The sequence below is a fragment of the Dermacentor andersoni genome, chromosome 8 (assembly GCF_023375885.2).
Source record: "Dermacentor andersoni chromosome 8, qqDerAnde1_hic_scaffold, whole genome shotgun sequence".
In the NCBI taxonomy this organism is placed as follows: Eukaryota; Metazoa; Arthropoda; class Arachnida; order Ixodida; family Ixodidae; genus Dermacentor; species Dermacentor andersoni.
In genome coordinates, this window is record NC_092821.1 from 45,638,708 (window position 1) to 45,659,919 (window position 21,212).

Genomic DNA, 21,212 nt, shown 5'->3' on the forward strand with positions numbered 1-21,212 from the left:
ATGAGCGCTTACCTTTGCAACCGCCTGAAGAAAATAATCACGCCCGCACGACGCCTGTTGTCCGTGTCGCCGATGGCGGAACAGCCCCTGTAATTGGTATGTGCGCCGCCCGCATCTCCTTCACCGATCGCTCCACTATCGTGCTGCTTACAGTCATCGCCCACTGCCCCCACGACATCATCCTTGGCTTAGACTCCCTCTCGGCACAGCCTGCTGTGGTCGATTGTTCTGCCAGTACTCTCAGCCTTGACCTGCCTGTTCTGGATCCCGCTGAACCACACCCTTGACGCCTCAGTTCCGTCGACTTCGTTCGCTTGCCTCCTTCGGCACTGGCTTACGTTGACTTAGTGTCATCCCCACCAGTGACCGACGGTCACTACATCGCGGCTCCTACGCAAGACGTCCTACTTTCACACGGGATCACAGTACCTCATACAGTTTTATCTATTACGGCGAATTGCGTCTGCACGCCAGTGGTCAATTTTGGCTTGGCGACACAAGTGCGGCCACGCGGGATGTCTCTGGCCCAGCTTTGCTCATTCGAGGATCACTCAGTAGCATCTCTTGCAGCAGACGACTATTCAGCGGATCCCCCTCTACCGTCGCAGTAGGCAACTTGTACCATCGCCGACTTACAGAACATGATTGCTCCCTACATGCCGTCCGAGCACGCTCGTGAGCTCTACCGCGTTCTGTTTTCCTACCACGATATTCTTTTACTTTGACTATCGTCCTTTGGCCCAAACTACAGCTGTTAACATCGCATTAATACTGGCGATGCCCCTCCTATTCATCGCCGGCCGTATCGAGTGTCACCGGCTGAGCGTCAAGTTATTCACGCAGAAGTTCGCAAAATTCTTGCCAAGAACATTATTGAACCGTCATGTAGTCCATGGACGTCACCTGTTGTACTGGTAAAAAAGAAGGATAGCTCATGACGCCTTTGCGAGGATTATCGGTACCTTAACAGGGTTACCAAAAAGGACGTGTATCCCCTAGCTCGTGTTGAAGACGCCATTGACTGCCTCCATGGTGCTCGCTACTTCTCCTCTATTGACCTTCGCTCCTGCTAGTGGCAGATTGCCGTGGACGTTCTCGACCGCGAGAAGACTGCTTTCGAAACACCAGACGGTCTTTATCAATTCAAAGCGATGCCGTTCGGTATATGTAACGCTCCTGCCACTTTTGAACGCATGATGGATTCCCTTCTTCACGGTTTCAAATGGTCCACGTGCCTGTGGTACTTGGACGAGGTTATAGTATTCTCCCCAACGTTCGCTATGCACCTCGAGCGCCTCTCAGCAGTCCTGGACGTTTTTCGTCGAGGCGGTCTGCAACTCAACGCATCGAAGTGCCAATTCGGCCGTCGCCGTCCTTGGGCATCTCTTTGACGGGAATGGAGTGCAACCGGACCTAGGCAAGATCTATGCTGTTACGCACTTACCTCTTCCCAAGTGTGTAAAGGATGTGCGCAGCTTCATCGGCCTTTGTTCGTACTTCCGCCGTTTCATGAAAAACTTTGCGGCCATAGCACGACCACTAACCTAGCTTTTGAAAAAAGACGCCCCTTTCCAGTGGGGCGATAACGAGGCCTCATTATTCTCGCATCTGATCGCCCTTCTCACGACGCCTCCGTTCTGGCCCATTTCGATCCTTCTGCACCTAACGAAGTCCGTACTGATGCCAGCAGTCACGGAATTGGCGCAGTACTGGCCCGACGCCAGCGTAGCAACGACCGTGTTATCGCTTACGCCAGCTCTCTCCCTCGGAGAGCCACTATTCCATCACTGAGCGTGAGTGTCTGGCCCTAGTTTGGGTGGGTGCGATGTTGCGCCCATAATTATATGGCCGACCCTTTTCCTTTGTCACAGACCATCACGCGCTTTGCTGGTTATGCTCACTGAAAGATCCTGCAGGAAGACTTGGGCGCTGGGCCTTGCGCTTCCAAGAGTATTCACATACTGTCACCTACAAATCTGGCCGACTACTCAAGGACTCTGACTTCCTGTCTCGCTACCCGGTAGACGAGCCTGACGACCCCGATAGTAGTATCGCCAGCGCCATTTTCTCTGTGTCTGCCTTCGCTAACATCGCCGATGAGCAGTACCGAGACCTATCGCTTCGAGCACTCATCGAGCGTCTGCGCTCTACACGTACCGGCGCATCGCTTCGCCCATATGTCCTTGAGGGCGGCATTCTGTACCGAAGGAACTTCCTCCCTGACGGTTCTGATCTTCTTCTTGTTGTGCCAAAATATCTACGACAGACTGTGCTCATTGAGATGCATGACGCACTCTTTACAATAGCTCCGATATGGCAGCTTTTGTTTTGGTTTCGATGTGGTGTGCTTTCGGTTCGACTTGCAGGGTGCCAACATGCGCGGCGAATTTTGCCTCAGCTGCTGCAATTAGACCGTAGGCCCCGTCAAGGTCGACATTGGCTTCCCGAATGAGCTTTTAGGCCCAAAAATAAGCTAATTATAGTTTATAGTTATTCTGCTATTCTCATTATATGCCTGAGCCAGATTACCAAAATAAACAATGACCGCATGAAAGTGCTTTGTTGTGCAAGCTGTTAACAGTGGTTATCAATTTCACGCCGACAACTAATATTTCATTTTAAGGCATGCCAAGCTCCATGGTTGTGGGCGCCAATGAGTTATTTGGGCCACACGAAGTTCTTGAGGGTTAACAATTGTAGTCGCATTTGGATTTGCTACATTTAAACATGTTTCCATTCTAGTACCTAGCTTGGACAGGATGTGTGGTGGACGTTGCTTTATTAGAATGGAGGTAGCATTCAATGAAATATACCATCGGATGCGCTGGCTATTTATTTCAGATTTTACGGGGTGGTTGTTCGGCGAATGACGCGACGCGCCAAATTTTGGTAGCCCTAATAATGGCCGTTCTTTCATTATAAAGAAACTGTTAGGCTTCGTCGAGTGGCTCAAGGCGGGACAGCTTGTACTCCTAGTTGCTTTTTTACTGTTATCTTTACCCGCTTGGATAACCATGGGTTGGATGTGGTCACTCCCAAACTTGTCATGTCGCAACTTTGCCTCCAGGTATATCACGTGCTGAATTTTGTTACTCGATTCATCCGCCGTTACGTGCTTGATTTTCTTCGGAGAGATATGTTCGATCGTGAACAGCTTGAAGTCTCTGTTGTCTCCTACGGCATCGTTGATCTTTGCACACACGAGCTAAATGGGATTAAATTCACACTTGTACGGCGGAAGCCTAAGTACAATGCAACCGGTCCTTTCAGCGGAGTTGCCAATGATGTAGCTCAAAAAGCGTCTCTGAACAGATGCCAATGATGTAGCTCAAAAAGCGTCTCTGAACAGATGCCATCAACTCAAGCAACTATTCCTTAACCATGCTTTCACTCTATGCGATGCTCTTGCTTTTGAAGCTCTCCTGTATTCTTTCCTTCTTCCTGGCCGTCGTCGGCAATATCTCTTCACGCCGTCTCTGAAGGGCGCATTGTCCATAACAATGACTCTACCAGCTGGCACCTTCTGCAGAATGTCACTGAACAAGCCCTCGAGCGATTCCCATACTTTCTTCGTGGTCGTCGCCTGTTTTGTGGCCCAGGAATACATCCAAGCAGCATCGACGAAGTCATTTTTGCTGCCGATGTGCATGACAATAATGCGCTGGCCTTTCCGAGAAGGCTGTTTCACACCCGTCGACAGGCTATTTGCTCGAGCGCACTGGCATCAACGTTTATGCAGCCTGGTGTCTGTCCACGTGATCGACCGAGTGTGTCCCGCCGTTGCCCGTGTCTCATCTAGGAATAAGATTTTTCGGCCTTCTGTGCGGGAGCGCTTCGCGTCATGAAGGTAACGATTCCGTAATTCGGCGATATCACCCCCCTCGATGAGCAGCAAGTTTCGACTCCTCGTGCTTGAAGTCCATCTCAGCAAGTAGGTGAAGCACAGTACACCACTGCAATGATGGCAGATCCATACGCTTCAGGAACTCGTTCGTTATCTTTTCGACCGTCAGTATGTCGCTGCGGCAAAAGAAATCCTGCACGCATGACCTCAGCGCGCACACGCGACAATGTCCAACTCCATGCTGCGGCTTCTCTTCTCCACATTTCGTGGGCGCTTTCACGTCTCTTCGGTCACTCTGATAACTTTTCTGAAACCGACCATCTCAGTGACAAACTTCGGCGTGTCCTCTACGCTGCGTTGATGCTCTCCTTTACGCTAGTACGTGAAGGAGTTCAGGGTGTGACCATTCTTCTTCTTCTAGCCGAGGCTCCTTGATGTGGACGTCGAGCCAAAATAAATCTCGTATGAACACAAGGGATCGCGTTCCGATGTCTCCCCGCTGGGCCCCAATGCGGAAAGCTCGCATGGAACAACAAGCGCAAACTAGAGCACGACGTGAAACGTAAAAAAAATTCAGTGCCATTCCACCTCTGTGAAGATCGAAGGCCAGTGAAACGGTGTATCTGGGCCCCAATGGCGAACTGTCCATTATAATGCATAAAACGCCGTATTCACAAAAATGGAAGGCTCCTCGAGGATGTTGAGCCTCGTAAAATTATGAGGCAATGGTGCGTATACACTCCCAAGTATTGTTTCAAAACGCATCACGACACTTTTTCATAGAGAATCCTGGCACGTAGAATTGACACGGCCCTCACCGCACTCGGAGGGCACAGACTGCTTTACCGTAGCCAAAGCGATCGTGCGTTGTTCCACGTTCCGCAATGCGGTATAGCTTGTGAGGTCCCTCGAAAACCAGAAACTGTCACACACACACAACAGGGTACACAGAATCTATTCCCCACAGGCTGCCTCTTAAACATGGCTGTTGCTCCAGTGAAACGTTGAAATGTTGCGGGATCGTGGCCACATGGATGGTTCGCATCTTTTTCCCGTCTCGTGGTTCTTGCGGGCAGCATGCATGAGGGACTGGCACCACGGGAGATCGGAAGAAAAGGAAACGAGATACGGAAGTGCTTCGACTACCGGCAAAGAAAAGGCGGTGCGAACGTTGACAAAGCCGGCGCCGGTCGTAGTGTAGTATCTGTTCTTATCAGCTTAATATCTGGAGCGGGTTGTATTTGGAACTAAGATATTAAACTTATGTTTGCAAGCTGGCGGAGTGTTTAAAACCTGTTTCGCGGGTAGGGCCGGTATTGCACTATCTTCGGGATAGGTCGACGTATGGGGAGAAGACCTCGACCTGCATGGCTCGAGAGATGGACGAAATGTTTTTCGAGGACCTTGCCATATATAGCTTCGCTGTTTCGCTGTATCTTGGTATTTAACACCAAGAGACAAACATCCGTGCATTTATTTAGAAAGATGGACACGATTGTTTCTACGTTTTCTGCCTCGCCTTCTCGCCCCAGGTTTGCAATGGTTTGGTGAAATGCATGGGTGTTCTTTTTTTCAGCACATCCTAAATAGAAACTGATTAGTTTTAAGTTCGAAAGGCGAGTAATAAATGTTCTGTGTGCGTGCAAACTAACGCAAAAGCCATGCAGCGCTGCTCTTTCTACTTTTGTCCCTTGCAACAAAGCTAAAAATAATTATTAGGTGAGGCTTAACGTCCCAAAACTACTTTATGAAGGACTGCATAGTGGAGGGCACTGGATCGGATGGGACTACACAGGGTCCTTAACGTGCACTACAACGCCACAACACAGGCTTCTTTCTTTTTTTTTTTTTCATGTCAGCCGCCGTGGTTGCTCAGTGGCTATGGTTTTGCGCTGCTGAGCACGAGGTGGCGGCATTGAATTCCGGCCGCTGCGGCCGAATTTCGATTGGCGCAAAATGCGAAAACACCCATGTACTTAGATTTAGGTGCTCGTTAAAGAACACCAGGTGGTCGAAATTTCCGAAGCCCTCCACTACGGCGTGGCTCATAATCAGAAAGTGGTTTTGGCACGTAAAACCCCATAATTTAATTGTTATTTTTGCATGTCGCCTTTATCGATATGCGGCGATGTAGCCTGGATCTTAAACCACAATTTCATGCTCACTCAGCTTGCAACGTAGCTATATCCTACGTAGTTTTCTTTTTCTGTACTATAAATCAAACATTTAAATTTCATAATCATGGAACGGTGCTCCTCAGAAAATAAACGTGTCCATTAAACCAGCGACCGCACTTCGAAACCGGCACGTGCGGCCGTCGATCTCGCACCGTAGCCGATGACGCACAACATTGTAGAGCTTGCAGTGCTTATCCTACTGCTTGTCTGTCTTCGAAAACAGCAACGAAAACGCAACATTTCACTGTTGTTGATGCCAAATAATGGTTTACTAGCTGTTTTCATTAGTGCTGCTCTAGCTTACACATATTCATTCTAACGGTTGCCGCAAAACGTGACTGTGGCTTCTAGTAGAGAAGTAACAGTGAGGTGATAGCTTCCGCTACGTGAACGTAAGTTTAGCTAGGATTTCAAACAGCGGTCGTCCAACATGGCGAGTCAAACGAAAAATAATATGTCTATGTTCCGTCTGCATTCTGTCTTTATATTGTAAGTCGCACAAGTTTTGTATGAATGCCTTACTTGTATTTTGTTTTACACGCACTTGGAGACTATACAAAGGGACCCATTTGGGCGCAATACCTGAGGGTCACAATAAGGATACTGAGAAGCAAGAATAATTCATGTGTAAATTTATTCATGAACAAACATAAATTCAGAGTTGGAATCAATTCAACTTTCAATAAAGTATTTCGCTAGGCAACTAGCTGTAAACTTTCTTATTAGAGAATTTTTTTAAGGATTCATGACGTATTCTGTTAGCTAAGCGTGACAGCATTTATATTCCGCAAGCATTAATATGATAGTTTGGGCCGACCAATAACTGGGACCTAGTACTGTTCATAAGCTATAAAATTAGCGTAGATAATGATTTTTGGAAAAGTAACCCGCTGTTCTTCCTCTCGCTATAATCTTGACAATATGATTCTCTTTTCACAGCTTCTGGGTGGCAATGACCCACTATTTCTTGTTTTCTCAGCAAATACCTGGTACGAAGGTCGTTATATCTGCTGGACTTCTAACAAAACCGGCACATATAGAGGTGGATTTGCACACAATATAACCTACTACAATGTCACCGATCCGGTAAGCACTCAAGTCGTCTATCAAATCAGTTTATTCAAAATGACTTCGGGTAATTAAAAACTGACTGAAACATTGAATCGTGTATAGAGAACAAACAAATAAATGTAAGTATTCCTCATACTCTTGCAGATTATTTCACGGCATATTTCTAACCTCGAATTCGTATACATTAATAAAAGTTTATAGAAAATGGTTGCCACTAGAAAGAAAATGCCACAGGACGAGCGCCTCAACGCCTTTGACACCAAGAATTGCCATAAGCTGATACAATATCACCCTCCAATACCGTATTGTAGGATGAAATGCGCTGAAAGTTTCTTTTTTCTTGAAAGATGTGCAAACTTTGATCCAACAGAAGACTAGTAGTGAGCCAAGCAATGTTTGTTTCGGCCTTACCTTGGGTCTTTGGCGGATGTTTCGCTTGAATGCCATCCGTCTCTATACTTGTTCATGCTTCATGTTAAGGGCATATAAAGACGACCGGAAAATAGTGAATTATGGTTTCATTTATCATACATGTATGATCAATTAATGGGGCTACAGAAGGTCCCAGGACTGATATATGTGGATGACATAGTACAACTGAAAGAGGTTACAGAAACTGAAAAAAAAATGAAAGAGGTTTACAGAAACTTTTGATAATGTGTGGTAACGCGGACACAAATCTTGGTCTTTAGCACAGCGAAGTCGAGCATTATGAACTTTAATGAAGACAGGAGCAATTACGTGGTGTCAAATAAACAACATGTCATACCCATAGTCAAGCAACATGACTACCTTGGCGTACACATAAACGAAGGAAACATTTATTCAAGCACCCACGAAGAGAACACGAAACTAAAGGGGAAGCGTAATGCGGCAATACTGAAACCCAGAGCACCGTGGGGCCAGAATAAATATGACATGGCGCGTGGAATCTGGAAAGGAAAGGAGTAATGATGCCAGCGCTCCTGTTCGAAAACCTCATTCCGTGCTCATAAACGAATATCACGGAGGGGATGGAAGTTAACCAAAGATTGGTAGGGCGGTTTGCTTTGGGAGCCCGCGGCAAAACCATAAATAATGCAGTGCAAGGTTACATGGGTGAGACCACGTTTGAAGTAAGAAGCGCGGAGCAAAATAGGTTTTGAATAATGACTCAGGAAGTCAGGAAGACTGAGGTAGATAGAGACTAAATGGGTGGCTCAAATGCACAAGTATCATTGGCTGAAAAGGGTGGACACAGAATAGAGCAAGAGGTCAAGAAAGTTGGCAGCCAAGTACAGGGCATTGGAAAAGTGTCACTCGACAACCAGGAGTCATCACAAAGAAAGTGAGAGAAACAGAGACAGTGAATTGGATGCGAAGAATGGAAACAAAAAGTACCAGGAAGGCTTTCAAGAATAAGAAGGAAATTAGAAGGGAATGTCTGCAGGGTAACGCGAAGGGAAGCACCTTGCTATATGAGGCTGGAGCTGGTTGCCTAAGGGCAACAAACATACGGGAGCAAATATGCGCCATTCGATGAGGGATGTGTATGCTTCAGCAAAAATCAGGAGACCTCTCGGCATATCCTAATTGAATGCAGATGTATTCACCCAATGAGACCCGTAGGTAACGTACACCTTCCAGAAGCGCTTGCAATTAAAGTGGACGGAAACATCAGCCGGTCACCACTCGAATTAGGCAAGAGACGTCTAGTTCATCGGTGGAAAAATCCAGGGAAGGGATTCACACAACCGGATCCGTTACAAGCATAAGCAAGGGTACAATGTGGATAGAGAAATATTGAGGCAGAGAAGATAGGTTAAAGATATGTATACAATAACGCAAGAATGAAAAGCATGTATAGCACACCTGAGTTACTCAAGCAGGCTAGGGGACTACTTGTCAGTGCCCAGTTTCTAAGGGGATGCAATAAATTATCGTCATTAGTCGATGAGGCACGTGGAGGCTGCAGCGAAAATCCGGAAACCGCTCAGCCCATCGTTATGGAATGCTTTATGGTTATGGTGTACTCAGTGAGATCTGGAGGCAACGTTCACTTTGAACGGATACATGAATCGGTCAGCACTCGAGATTGGCAAGGTACCTATAGAGTATTGATGAAAAAAGAAAGAGGGAATAAATACGAGAGGATCCATTAAATGCATACGTTGCGTTAAAAGATACATAGAGAAATTTAAAAAAAAGTACTCGTGTCCAACAATGCTAGAATGAAAAACATATACACTATAGCTGAATACATCGAGCAGGCTATGTATCTATTTGTCACTGCCCAATTTAAAATGGGATGTCAATAAATCATCATCAGCAGCAGCAGCGATTACTTCGGCGCATTCAACGTTACCCGCTGTTGCCGCAGCGCGTGAGGCTATGCGCGCAGTGAACGAGCGAGTTTCCATTGCCGAAGGCGCAACCTCACCGCACTTTTCTCAATGTACCTTAACTCTAGGCCAAGGGCTAGTGGTCAGACATTCCAGGTCGCGATGTGCTCTGGTCTAGCGTCGTCGTCGTCAGATGTCCCCTTCCAACGCCGGCCGCGTCAACGCCCGCGGAACGCCATCTGTCACGCGATCTGCGACGCGACGCTCCACTGTAGACAGTGCACTTTTGCCGGCGTAGCGCAACCAGAGTAACCGTGAGGCGCGTGATGCGTCCACATTAAGGCTGATTATATTAGGGCGCAGTGTCTGGACAAAGGCGACACGTAACGACCGTACGATATAAGCTCTGCTCGAGAACCATGTTTTCCTGCAGAAGCTACTTTGAAAGTGCAGGCATTGTACAAGCTCAAGGAAGCAGACGGCATGGTTTGCTACTAATATAAATTATGATGCGTGGGTGTAAAATTCTCCTACTTCGGTAACAACTGCTAGCATATAAATGTGATTCACAATTTGGATGCCTCAGCGATTGTGAGGACATGTTAGTAAACCCTTCTGACGCGTTAAATTCCTTTCGATGATATGCGTTTCCATCGGAGAACAGGAAACCACATGCGCTCCCATCATTTCTTTCTCTAAATTTAGCACCCTCAGGATGTCGATTATTATGATAACAGAAACTCTTACTTGCTGATAACACTTAGTTTCGCTGCGTATGCTTTTGATGCATAAATTAATTACAGGCTTACATCCAGTAGATGGGAGCGGCGGCCAAATTGCGGAATGTCCATAGAGGAGTCAAACTTTGTGCACAGCCCACATGAACGCAAAATATTTCTAGAACGTTGAGAAGTTCTATTTGCTCAATAATGCACTTGTACCCGGCGGAGCGCCCGAAACAAAACGGCACCTGTAAGGCTTCGCGCTGGATATGTTTTTTGCGTATATTGGAATTTCAAGCTGATGCTGTAATGTCTGCCAAATGTGTGCAAGTCGTACTTCAAGAAATGACTGACGCATTTTACTTTGAGAAATTCAATCATTTTAATAAAGCAATTGCGCTATGTGCAGGACCTACAAAAAGGAGGATGTAGGTTGTTCTAACCGTAACGTCACGTAGCGCCCGCTGCCAATCTGACAGACGTGAAACAGCAGCTGCAAAGTGGTTTGTTTTTCAGATTCCGCGTAACAGGTTTATGTATTCACTATATTGGAATTAGAATCCGAAGCTTGTGTGTAAGTCGTACTTTACGCATTATTTGAAGCAATTAAGTTTTTAACATTAGTCAAAAAAGTAAAGGGACCTTTACGTGGCCGAATGCGAAAGCATTGCGACCACCGCACGTATAAATTTTGCCACAACGCAAGGGCGTGGCTTCGACTCCCACCAAAGGTAGAGGGTTTGACTCCCCCAAGAAATGTTGTGGATTCGAATCCCTAATTAACACTATCTTATTTTACTATGACGCGATTAAAACCACAGGTCGTGAATTCAACACCCACCAAAGGTAGAGGGTCCGACTGGCAACTTAGGTCGTGTTTTCGCCTGAATTAATTAACGCTATCTTTATGAACGGTGTCCTAGTAAGCTTAGCCCTATTAACTGCAAAGGTAGCGGATTCGACTTCCACTAAATTTTCAGAATTCGATTAGCTTAACTAACTCTATCCTAACTAACTCTATCCTAATCCTAACTGTTTGCCCTAATTAACATAAGACATCCTGGGTTCGACTTCATCAAAGGTCCGGGGTTCGTAGTCATTTTGCACCATCGTGTGGTCACGCCACCAACGGTGGATTTGCCGCCTCATGAGCCAGTTAGTGCCTTCCAATTATTAAGCCGTTTGCGCTTCCCGGACATAATAGAAGAATGAGGATGTAAGTTGCACGTCTGCACACGTGTGTGCGCGTGGGACGCACGTTACTTGCGGTGGTAGTGGTGCTCGCGTAACTTCATCTAACGTCAGTTTTTTATGCAAAGAACCGGTTTTCTTTATAACGTATCTTCCCTTTGCGCCTAGTCGTGCTTCAGTCGCTGCTCCCATAACCACAGCCCGTAACCGCCGTTGTTGATGACGGTGAGAAGTGCCTCTCGACCGGTTTTCGCCGGAAGCTTCACGGCCTATTTAAATCGACCTTGGACGTTATGCTGGCGTTGATCGCTGGGAATGGAAGCCATAGTTTCGCCTCGCACCTCACCAGTCGTGCAATGGTATGACGTATAATCCAAAGCGAAAACAGTTTTATAGGTCATTAGTCCGTGTACACATTACTTTACCCGCGGCGCTCCCTATCTTCTACTGATGAACGCTATTAGAAGTGACGCGGGAACTCCTTGCATTACCTGAATAGTGCAAAGCAAAGACTAAGAGGGTCAGTGTCGTGACAATTTATATGCCAATTTGTTAAAAATAAATCCGCCTCTATTCAACCCTGCGAAATTGAATGCACAGCGAAGCTGGTGCGGACGTTAAACAACTACTAAAACACCAACTGATGTTAGGCGGTGTTAGAAAAGATATACCACCACAAGTGATTTACGTCACACACACACGGACATGTGCATAAGTGTAGCGTACATCCTCATTTTTCTAGGCCATCCACCAAGCGCAAGTGCCTCTTTGAATTAAATAAATGTTTAAAACATGAATAGGTGAGGCAATGCGTACAATTAACGTACGACTTAGACACAAGCTTCTGAAATGATAACTTCGGATCGTTAATGGAATCTGTGAGAAAACATAAATATTTTACGCGGAAACCTAAAGAGAAAGTCCTTTCGCAGCTGCAGCTTGAGGAGGCCTGTCTGATTGGCCGCGGCCGTAGGTGGCGGAGCAGTTATCACAGCACACATTCTCATTCATGTAGGATTTCCGCTTAGCGCAAGGCGTTATTGAAATTAATGAATTCCTCAAAATAAAATCTGTCAGAAAATTCGTAAACTACGATATAAATAGAACCTGCAGACATGATAGCATCGGATTGCAATTCGAATACAGGAGACAACATAATTCTGTTACGTGTGAACTCAAACATAGTGTCTTAGAGCTGCAGTTTGTTTATGGGCTCTCTGCCTGGCGCAGGCGCGTTATTGAAATAATTGAACTTCTCAAAGTAAGCTTTCGCAGTTTAAACCGAAAGGCGAAGCATAGATTGCGATATCAAATTAGTAGACAGCTATGCGAAGTAAGGATAGTAGTTTTATCGGCTTTATAAACTTGTAAACATTGTCTCAGTAACTAAATTATCCAGCACGGTGCCACGCACAAAGGAAAACATGAATGCATCTCACTCGGTCACCACGGAAACTCGGTGTCCAAATGTGGGAATGGGGAGGTGCGGCAGCAGCAGCGAGCGAATTCACGTTCGTGCTGCTGCTCGCTTCAAAGCGAATGAAGCATCAGAAACGCAGCGCATGCGAAGTTACAAACACTCGGCGCATTTTCGCTTTGAAGATTGGGCACACGAGCGGCCGGCGCTGTACGAGGCAGTTAAATGCGTGCACTCCCCCTCCCTTCCCCCGCCCCTCCTCCCTCGTAGCTCACCTCCTTTCGGCACCTCGCGCGTGACAGAAGACGGCGTGTTTCCTTCCACTTTCCTCCTCTGTGCGCGCGCGAGATTCAGCCGCGATCATTGACTAACCCTCGAAAGATTTAGCTCGAACAGACAGCATACGGCGCGCGGCAACGATGTTATCGTGCTTGGACTTTATACGGACGATCGTGGCGACAGCGGAAATGAGCATGGAGTTTCCATATAATTGCTATTGCAATAACATATGTGAGAATTTTCTTGAGGTGCGATTTGCGCCCTACCTACAGACATAATAGCTTCGGATAGTAATTTGAATATACCACAAAACGAAATTGTGTTTTGCACGAACTGATACAAAAACCCCTTTTTCGGCTGCAGTTTTTTTTTTTTCGTGAGCGAGTCCCGAAAAATCTCGAGCTAGAGGGTAGCAGATTTGCCGTGAAATAAACAGGCGCAATGGTGGAGACAGCCGCGTATTCGTGTCACTCCGCACTTCTGCAGCGGTTTAGTCGTTTGCTTCTCTCCTATGCAACTGCTGTGGCTGCTTGGATGTTGCAAAGCGTTGAGAATTCTAGATTCAGCGTTTCCCTTATAACGATAACAACGCTTACTGGACGAGTAACAAAGGCAAAAATGCGGCGATCATGAAGTGGCAACAAAGAAACGATCAAAAGTGGCGACAATCTTGGCATCGATTGCCCATGAAACGTTCCTGGGATATAATGCGTGATTTACGCATTGCTAATGATTTGAAATTCTGTGAACGGAGTCAGAGGAGGTTGCGAATGCTGGATGCCTGAGATTGTGTTCCTTCGTAGATCGTTTTTTGTCCCCTCCACTGTGAACTGAAAATAAATGTTAAAGAAAACGCACAGAAGTTATGAGGGGTATGCATTTTGGGACGATGGAAAGCCGAATGATAGGTATTTTCGATTTAGGCCATTTCTTTTGCGCACTCCACACACCAAAAGTTATTGTTATTGACATTGATACTGGTTGAGTGAAAGACTGCTAGACACGATCGGTTGGTTGGTTTCCTTGAGATTCGCAGTACTCACTCTTCTTTTTTTTTTTGAGAACGAGATCTAAACATTCTTCTATAGCATCTTTAAATCATTAGGCCGAGCACTTGCACTAATCTAGCAGCAAATACGAAATACTCTGCAATGCACTTCACAATTTCTTATCATTCCAGGAAAGCCCGCCTGAGTTTTTGTCAAGGTAAGTGTCAATGTTTTTGCATGAATTTGTATTTGCCAATATGTAGGTATTCAATTGCTTACTATATTGTATAATAGTTGTAGATATTAACGTACTTAGGAGTTTGAATCTTTCTAATTTTTTTAGCTTCAATGAAAACATAACACCTTTAAAGCAACACTTAGCAGGATAGATATTGGTCTTTTGCAGATTAGTAATTTGGCAGGCTTGTCATGTGTTTTCTGAACTAGTTGTCCTTACATCTCTTAAAACTATGGATGCACATAAGCAATTGTTCTGAGGTGTAAATGGGAAAGCTTTACTTGTCGCTGCGTACTTGGCGTCGCTCAATTCGCACAGTTCTCTGCTGTTGTCGCCGCTGTTCCGGCTCTCGCTGGCTCTACTGCCACCTTGCTCTCTGCACCGCCATGTTCGCCGATTCACAGCTCGTGAGGAACTTGCGGAGTGCACGTTGCCTCAATGCAGCCGCTGCAGCTCTTCGAGCTCACTCCGCAGCCGCTCTCTCTCTCTGCCTTTCACGTTGTCGGGAACTTGGGGAGTGTATGTGTGCTCACTGCAGTAGCTAGCTTCGCACGGTTCGCTGTGATTCGATGGCCTCGTAGTTCGCCTGCAGTGAAATAGCGCCTCCGGCCCCGCTTTGCCGTCTCGCCTGATAATATATGGACACGAGCGATTCAAATTAGGACAACGAAAACTTCATAGCGCTGACAGTAACACCTGTCCTGTCATGCACAGTGAATCCCCCGCCAGGTGAAGCCCAACCACGTGCACAGCCTCGAATATATTGACACCTGTAGGCTACTTGTTTAACCTTATCGGGTGACCGTGTTTCGCCGTTTAACAAATGTTATCGCTCTGCGCAGGACGCGCCTGCATGTATCGGAAGTTTCTCCGATCTTATCCATGGTTCTAGTCGCTGTCTCTTGTCACCGAACCTTGCATAATCTGATTGCATGTATGCACGGCGCGAATTGTGTAGTACTTACTGGAAGACACACGGGAACGGGTCATTACCCTGGAACCTTCGACGACTCATCTATACCAGCCGACGTGCTTCACCCACTGATCAGAATTTCGACGAACGTCGACTGTGTTCGCCGCTATCGCTGTTCTTTGAGTGTAGCTTGTATTTTGAGGGCACAGATTCTCCTCCCCCCCGCAAAAAATAAAAATAAACGAATGTTTCCTCATTCACGGTTTTGCTCGCTCCTTCACCGTCACAACTACGTGAGAATATTCATCCCTGTTGCCTCTTGCAACGGGCGTGCAATGCAACCGTGGCGCAGTGGAGAGTGAGCTCTGCCACGGAGTTTCTGGTGGGGATCAGGATCGAATCCTTACCGCCTCGAAGTTTTCTTTAGTTACATGAAGGTGACGTAATTTGTGTGCCGTTTTCCTGCCACGGCGTTTGTGCCGCCGATTTCTGCCACAGCTTTCTGATGACGGGGGGAACGCGCAATGACCCAAGTAATTTTCTCGCAATAAAAGACATTGTGATGAAATTTCGTGCGTTTCGACGTCGCTTTCACAAGCAGATGTCATAATGACGGATGGTACCTTGAAGGCAGGCATACAACGTATTTGCATGCAACGAAATGGGGAAAGCACACATTATATTCTGCCCGATTTACAGTGCACCGAAATATAGGCAAAAGGTTGGCATTTATTCATCCATGCAAAACTTTGTGACGCCTATTTCATGGGTACAACGTTGGTAAATTTATGGTGACTCTCTGTTCGAGATATAATCATGAGTGTCGCACTTATGCGGGGCAGAAGCTTCTTAGAATGTTTTCTTTCGTGTAATGTGCACCATGCTTACATCCAACAAGAAAAACTAATGAGTGAACGCCACCACCTGAATATTTGCGGCGAAATCCTTTATGAAATTCCTAGGAGCACAAGCCCCTCCAGAACTCCACGCTTTCATATTCCTACGAAACACTATTTGCGATCACGAAGAGGCGATCAGTGGGAAGACGACGACGATGATTAGAGGCCTGCGCAGGCTGTGGCCTCTTGGCCAAGTGCGGCGTATTTTCTTGTAAATATACTTGTATATAGCTTTTCTTCTGCTTCTTCTTACGTAACATATCTGGCGGAGGTGGACGTTCCCTCTACCTCATCACGGAGCTTCGTAGTGGACGGTACTTTCAGCCTTCCTTCATGGCTCCCGGCGACGACAACTCGACTCCGCCGGCTCCGACACCTGCTGCCACTTCGACGACCTACATCACTCTCCCCGCTCCCCGTGATCTTGGCGTATTCTCGGGCAAAGATGGGGAAGACGTCGATGACTGGATCAGCCTGTACGAACACGTCAGTCGCAATAAACGGTGGGACCCTACTATCAGGCTCACCAACGTAGTCTTTTACCTCGGTGGCACACCTCGAGTTTGGTTTCGGACGCACAAAGATGAGCTCACCAGTTGGAATTCGCTTAAGCAAGAGCTTCAAAACTGGTTCGGCAACCCCTACAGTAACCAACGTGCCGCGTAGAAGGCGCTTTCCGGCCGTGTGCACACGTCAACAGAGCCCTATGTCACGTAAATTCAGGACGTCTGGGCTCCGTGCCGCAAAGTTGACGCACACATGACTGAGTCAGACAAAGTTTCCCACATCCTCAAAGGCATTGCCGATGACGACTTCAACTTTCTCGTTTTCAACAACGTGGCGATGGTGGATGCAGTTTTGAAAGAGTGCCGCCGCCTCGAACTCGCTAAAAGCCGACGTATAGACCAGCAGTTTGCCCGGCTGCCCAACACCTCAGCGACATCTTCCTGTGCCGACGCTCCTCGTCCCAACCCTGGCGCTGCTACCAGGATCGTCCGGCGTGAGATCGAGGCCACCTATCCGGCTGCCTTCGACTCCAGCCCCACCAATGGTTTCCCTGATCCAGGCAGTTGTCCGCCAGGAGTTCGAAAACATGGTTCTTCACACCATGTGCTCGACCCATCGCCCTGACACCCGCCCGGCTTCTTCGACTCCGCCCCGTCCCGCATCTTTTTACCCACCACGTTTCCGCAACCCATCTGAATGGCGCACTGCTGACTACAAGCCCATTTGTTTTCACTGCCATCGAATCGGGCACATTTCTCGGCACTGTCGCAGTCGCTGGAGTTCCCCGACCCTGTCTACTTATAGTGCCTACTTTCGCCCCCCCCCCCCCCCCCCCCCATGTGGCCCTTCTCGTCCGTATGCCGCACGCTGCGATAATGCCGCCTCTGGTTCTCTTGCGCCGAACCGCCCCCATTTTCGTTCGCCTTCGCCCCAACGACGAAAATCTCGCTCTCCGCAGCCCCCTCGCTTCCATTCGCCGCCTCCCTTCATACGCCCCTCCCAGCCGGAAAACTAGACAATGCAACGCCTCGAGGTGACGCTGCATTGCTCACTACGCCGCCAAAACCTCTACTGACTTTGCCCACTCATCGGAACCTTCTTGACGTACAAGTCAACGGTGTTTCTGTGTCTGCTCTCAGAAACACTGAGGCACATTGGTCCGTAATGAGCACTGACCTTCGTAACCGGCTCAAGATTATAATCACGCCCGCCACGATGCCTCCTGTCCGTGTAGCCGATGGCGGAACAGCCCCCGTAATTGGTATGTATGCCGCCCGCGTCTCCTTCGCCGATCGCTCCAGTATTGTGCTATTTACAGTCATCGCCCACTGTCCCCACGACATCATCCTCGCTTTAGACTCCCTCTCCGCACAGTCTGCTCTGATCGATTGTTCCGTCAGTACACTCCACATTGACCTGCCTGTTCTGGATCCCGCTGAACCACACCCCAGTCGCCTCAGTTCCGTCGACTTCGTTCGCTTGCCACCTTCGGCATTGACTTACCTCGACTTAGTGTCATTCCACCAGTCCCCGACGGTCACTACATCGCGGCTCCTATGCTAGACGTCCTCCTTACACACGGGATCACTGTACCTCATGCAGTTTTATCTATTACGGTGAATTGCGTATTCCTGCCAGTGGTCAATTTTGGCTTGACGACACAAGTGCTGCCATGCGTGATGTCTCTCGCCCAGCTTTGCTCATTCGAGGATCACTCAGTAGCATCCATTCCAGTAGACGACAATGCAGCCGATCCTCCTCTACCATCCCAGTCGGCAATTTGTACCATCGCCGACTTACAGAACATGATTGCTCCCGACATTCCGTCCGAGCACGCTCGTGAGCTCTACCGCGTTCTGTTTTCCTACTACGATATTTTTTTGCGTTGCATATTGCAATCACTCAGTTCAGCCCTTGGGCGCGGCTGGGCAGCCACCTTTGACCTTTAGCGCAACCAGTTGGCGTGACGTCACGACAGCCGGAGGAAAAGCTGGGCCCCAACACAATATGCAACGCATTCTTGGCTTAACCAAGCTAAGCCTGGCCATTTTTACTTTAACGATCGTCCTTTGGCACAAACTACAGCTGTTAAACATCGCATTAATACCGGCGATGCCCCTCGTATTCATCGCCGCCCGTATTCATTGTCACCGGCTGAGCGTGAAGTTATTCACGCCGAAGTTCGCAGAATGCTTCCTAAGAACATTATTGAACCGTCATATAATCCGTGGGCGTGCCTTTTGTACTGGTCAAAAAGAAGGGTGGCTCATGGCGCTTTTGCGTGGATTATCGGCACCTTAACAGGGTTGCCAAAAAGGACGTGTATCTCCTACCTCGGATTGATGACGCCCTCGGCTGCCTCCACGGTGCTCGCTATTTCTCCTCTATTGACCTTCACTCCGGCTACTGGCAGATTGCCGTGGACGATCTCGACCGCGAGAAGACTGCTTTTGTAAGACCCGACGGTCTTTACCAATTCAAAGTGATGCCGTTCGGTCTGTGTAACGCTCCTGCCACTTTTGAACGCGTGATGGACTCTCTTCACGGTTTCAAATGATCCACGTGCCTGTGCTACTTGGACGACGTTATAGTATTCTCCCCAACGTTCGCTACCAACCTGGAGCGCGGCTCAGTAGTCCTGGACGTTTTTCGCCGAGCCGGTCTGCAACTGAACGCATCAAAGTGCAACTTCGGCTGTCGCCAGATTACCGTCCTTGGACATCTCGTTGACGCGAACGTAGTGCAACCGGACGGAGGCAAGATCCATGCTGTTACGCAGTTCCCTGTTCATGAGTGTGTCAAGGATGTGCGCAGCTTCGTCGGCCTTTGTTTGTACTTCCGCCATTTCGTGAAATATTTTGCGGCCATAGCACGACCACTAACCGTGCTTTTGAAAAAAAGACGCCTCTTTCCAGTGGGGCGATAACGAGGCCTCTGCAGACTCGCATCTCATCGACCTTTTCACAACGCCTCCCTTTCTGGCCCATTTCGATCCTTCTGCGCCTACCGAAGTCCGTACGATGCCCGCGGTCACGGAATTGGCGCAGTGCTGGCACAACGCCCGCGCGGCGACGACCATGTTATTGCTTACGCTAGCAGGCTCCTCTCACCCTCGGAGCGCAACTGTTCCATCATTGAGCGTGCGTGTATTGCGCTAGTTTGGGCGGTTGCGAAATTCCGCCCATACTTAAATAACCGACCCTTTTCCGTTGTCACAGACCATCACGCGCTCTGCTGGTTATGCTCACTGAAAGATCGTACAGGAAGACTTGGTCGCTGGGCCTTACGCCTCCAGGAATATTCGTATTCTGTCATCTACAAATCTGTCCGACTACACAAGTACTCTGACTGCCTGTCTCGCTACCCGGTCGACGAGCCTGCCGACGCCGACAGTAGTACCGCTAACGACATTTTCGCTGTGTCTGCCTTCGCTAACATCGCCGATGAGCAGTACCGAGACCTATCGCTGCGAGCACTCATCGAGCGTCTGCGCTCTACACCTACCGACGCATCCGTTCGCCGATATGTCCTCCATTCTGTACCGAAGAAACTTCCTCCCTGACGGCTCTAATCTTCTTTTCGTGCCAAAACATCTACGAAAGGCTGTGCTCTTTGAGATGCATGACGCACCCACTGCAGGACATCTTGGGGTAACCCGCACGTACGAACGCCGCCGCTACTGTTGGCCTGGTCTCGCTCGCTCCGTCCGACGCTATGTTGCTGCCTGTGATCCTTGCTAGCATCAGAAAACACCTCAGGTGCTACCTGCCGGTCATCTCCAACCGATCACCGTCCCTGTGGAACCGTTCTTTGGTGGTGGATTAGGCCTCCTCGGTCCCTTTCCAACGTCATCCTCTGGGAACAAATGGGTAGCCGTCGCAACTGATTACGCCAACCGATACGCTATCACGCAGGCTCTGCCTACCAGTTGCGCCACTGACGTCGTACACTTTCTCTTGCGTGACAATATATTCCTTCATGGCGCCCCGCGACAGCTGCTTACCGACCGTGGTCGTAACTTCCTCTCGAAAGTTATCGCCGGCATTGTGCGTTCCTGCTCCATTCAGCACAAGCTGACTATCTCATACGATCCTCAAGCCAATGGCTTGACAGAGCCTACTCTTACCGATATGCTGTCGAAGTACCTTTCCAAGGACCACCACGACTGGGACATTACCCTTCGTTACGTCACATTTGCGTACAATTCTTCCCGGCACGACGCCGCCGGATTTTCTCCATTTTATCTGCTGTACGGTCGAGAACCGACCTTGCCCCTAGACGCGGCATTTCCTCCTGCTGCGATCTCAACAAGCAAGTATGCGCGCGACGCCATCACCCTCGCCGACCATGAACGCCAGCTTGCCAATGCTCGACTGACGGCCTCACAAGCCACTCAGCAGTGTCAGTACAACGCCAACCATCGTGATGTACAGTTTTCGCCTGGTTCGCTCGTGCTCCTGTGGTCGCCCTCTCGTCACGTCGGACTTTCAGAGAAGCTCCTTTCAGGATACACAGGGCCCTACCGCGTGCTGCGCCAGGTGACGCCTGTGATGTACGAAATTGCTCCTGTGGGTTCAACCTCGTCCTGTCCTCTGGCATCTAGTGATGTCGTGCACGTCGGTAGATTCAAGGCTCACTACACTG

The 21,212-nt window shown here is 48.3% G+C and overlaps 1 pseudogene; it reads left to right on the forward strand.

The window, feature by feature from the left end:
• The first annotated feature begins 5,011 nt into the window (after positions 1-5,011).
• On the forward strand, positions 5,012-5,191 carry LOC126527417 (U2 spliceosomal RNA; annotated as a pseudogene).
• Positions 5,192-21,212: the final 16,021 nt, after the last annotated feature.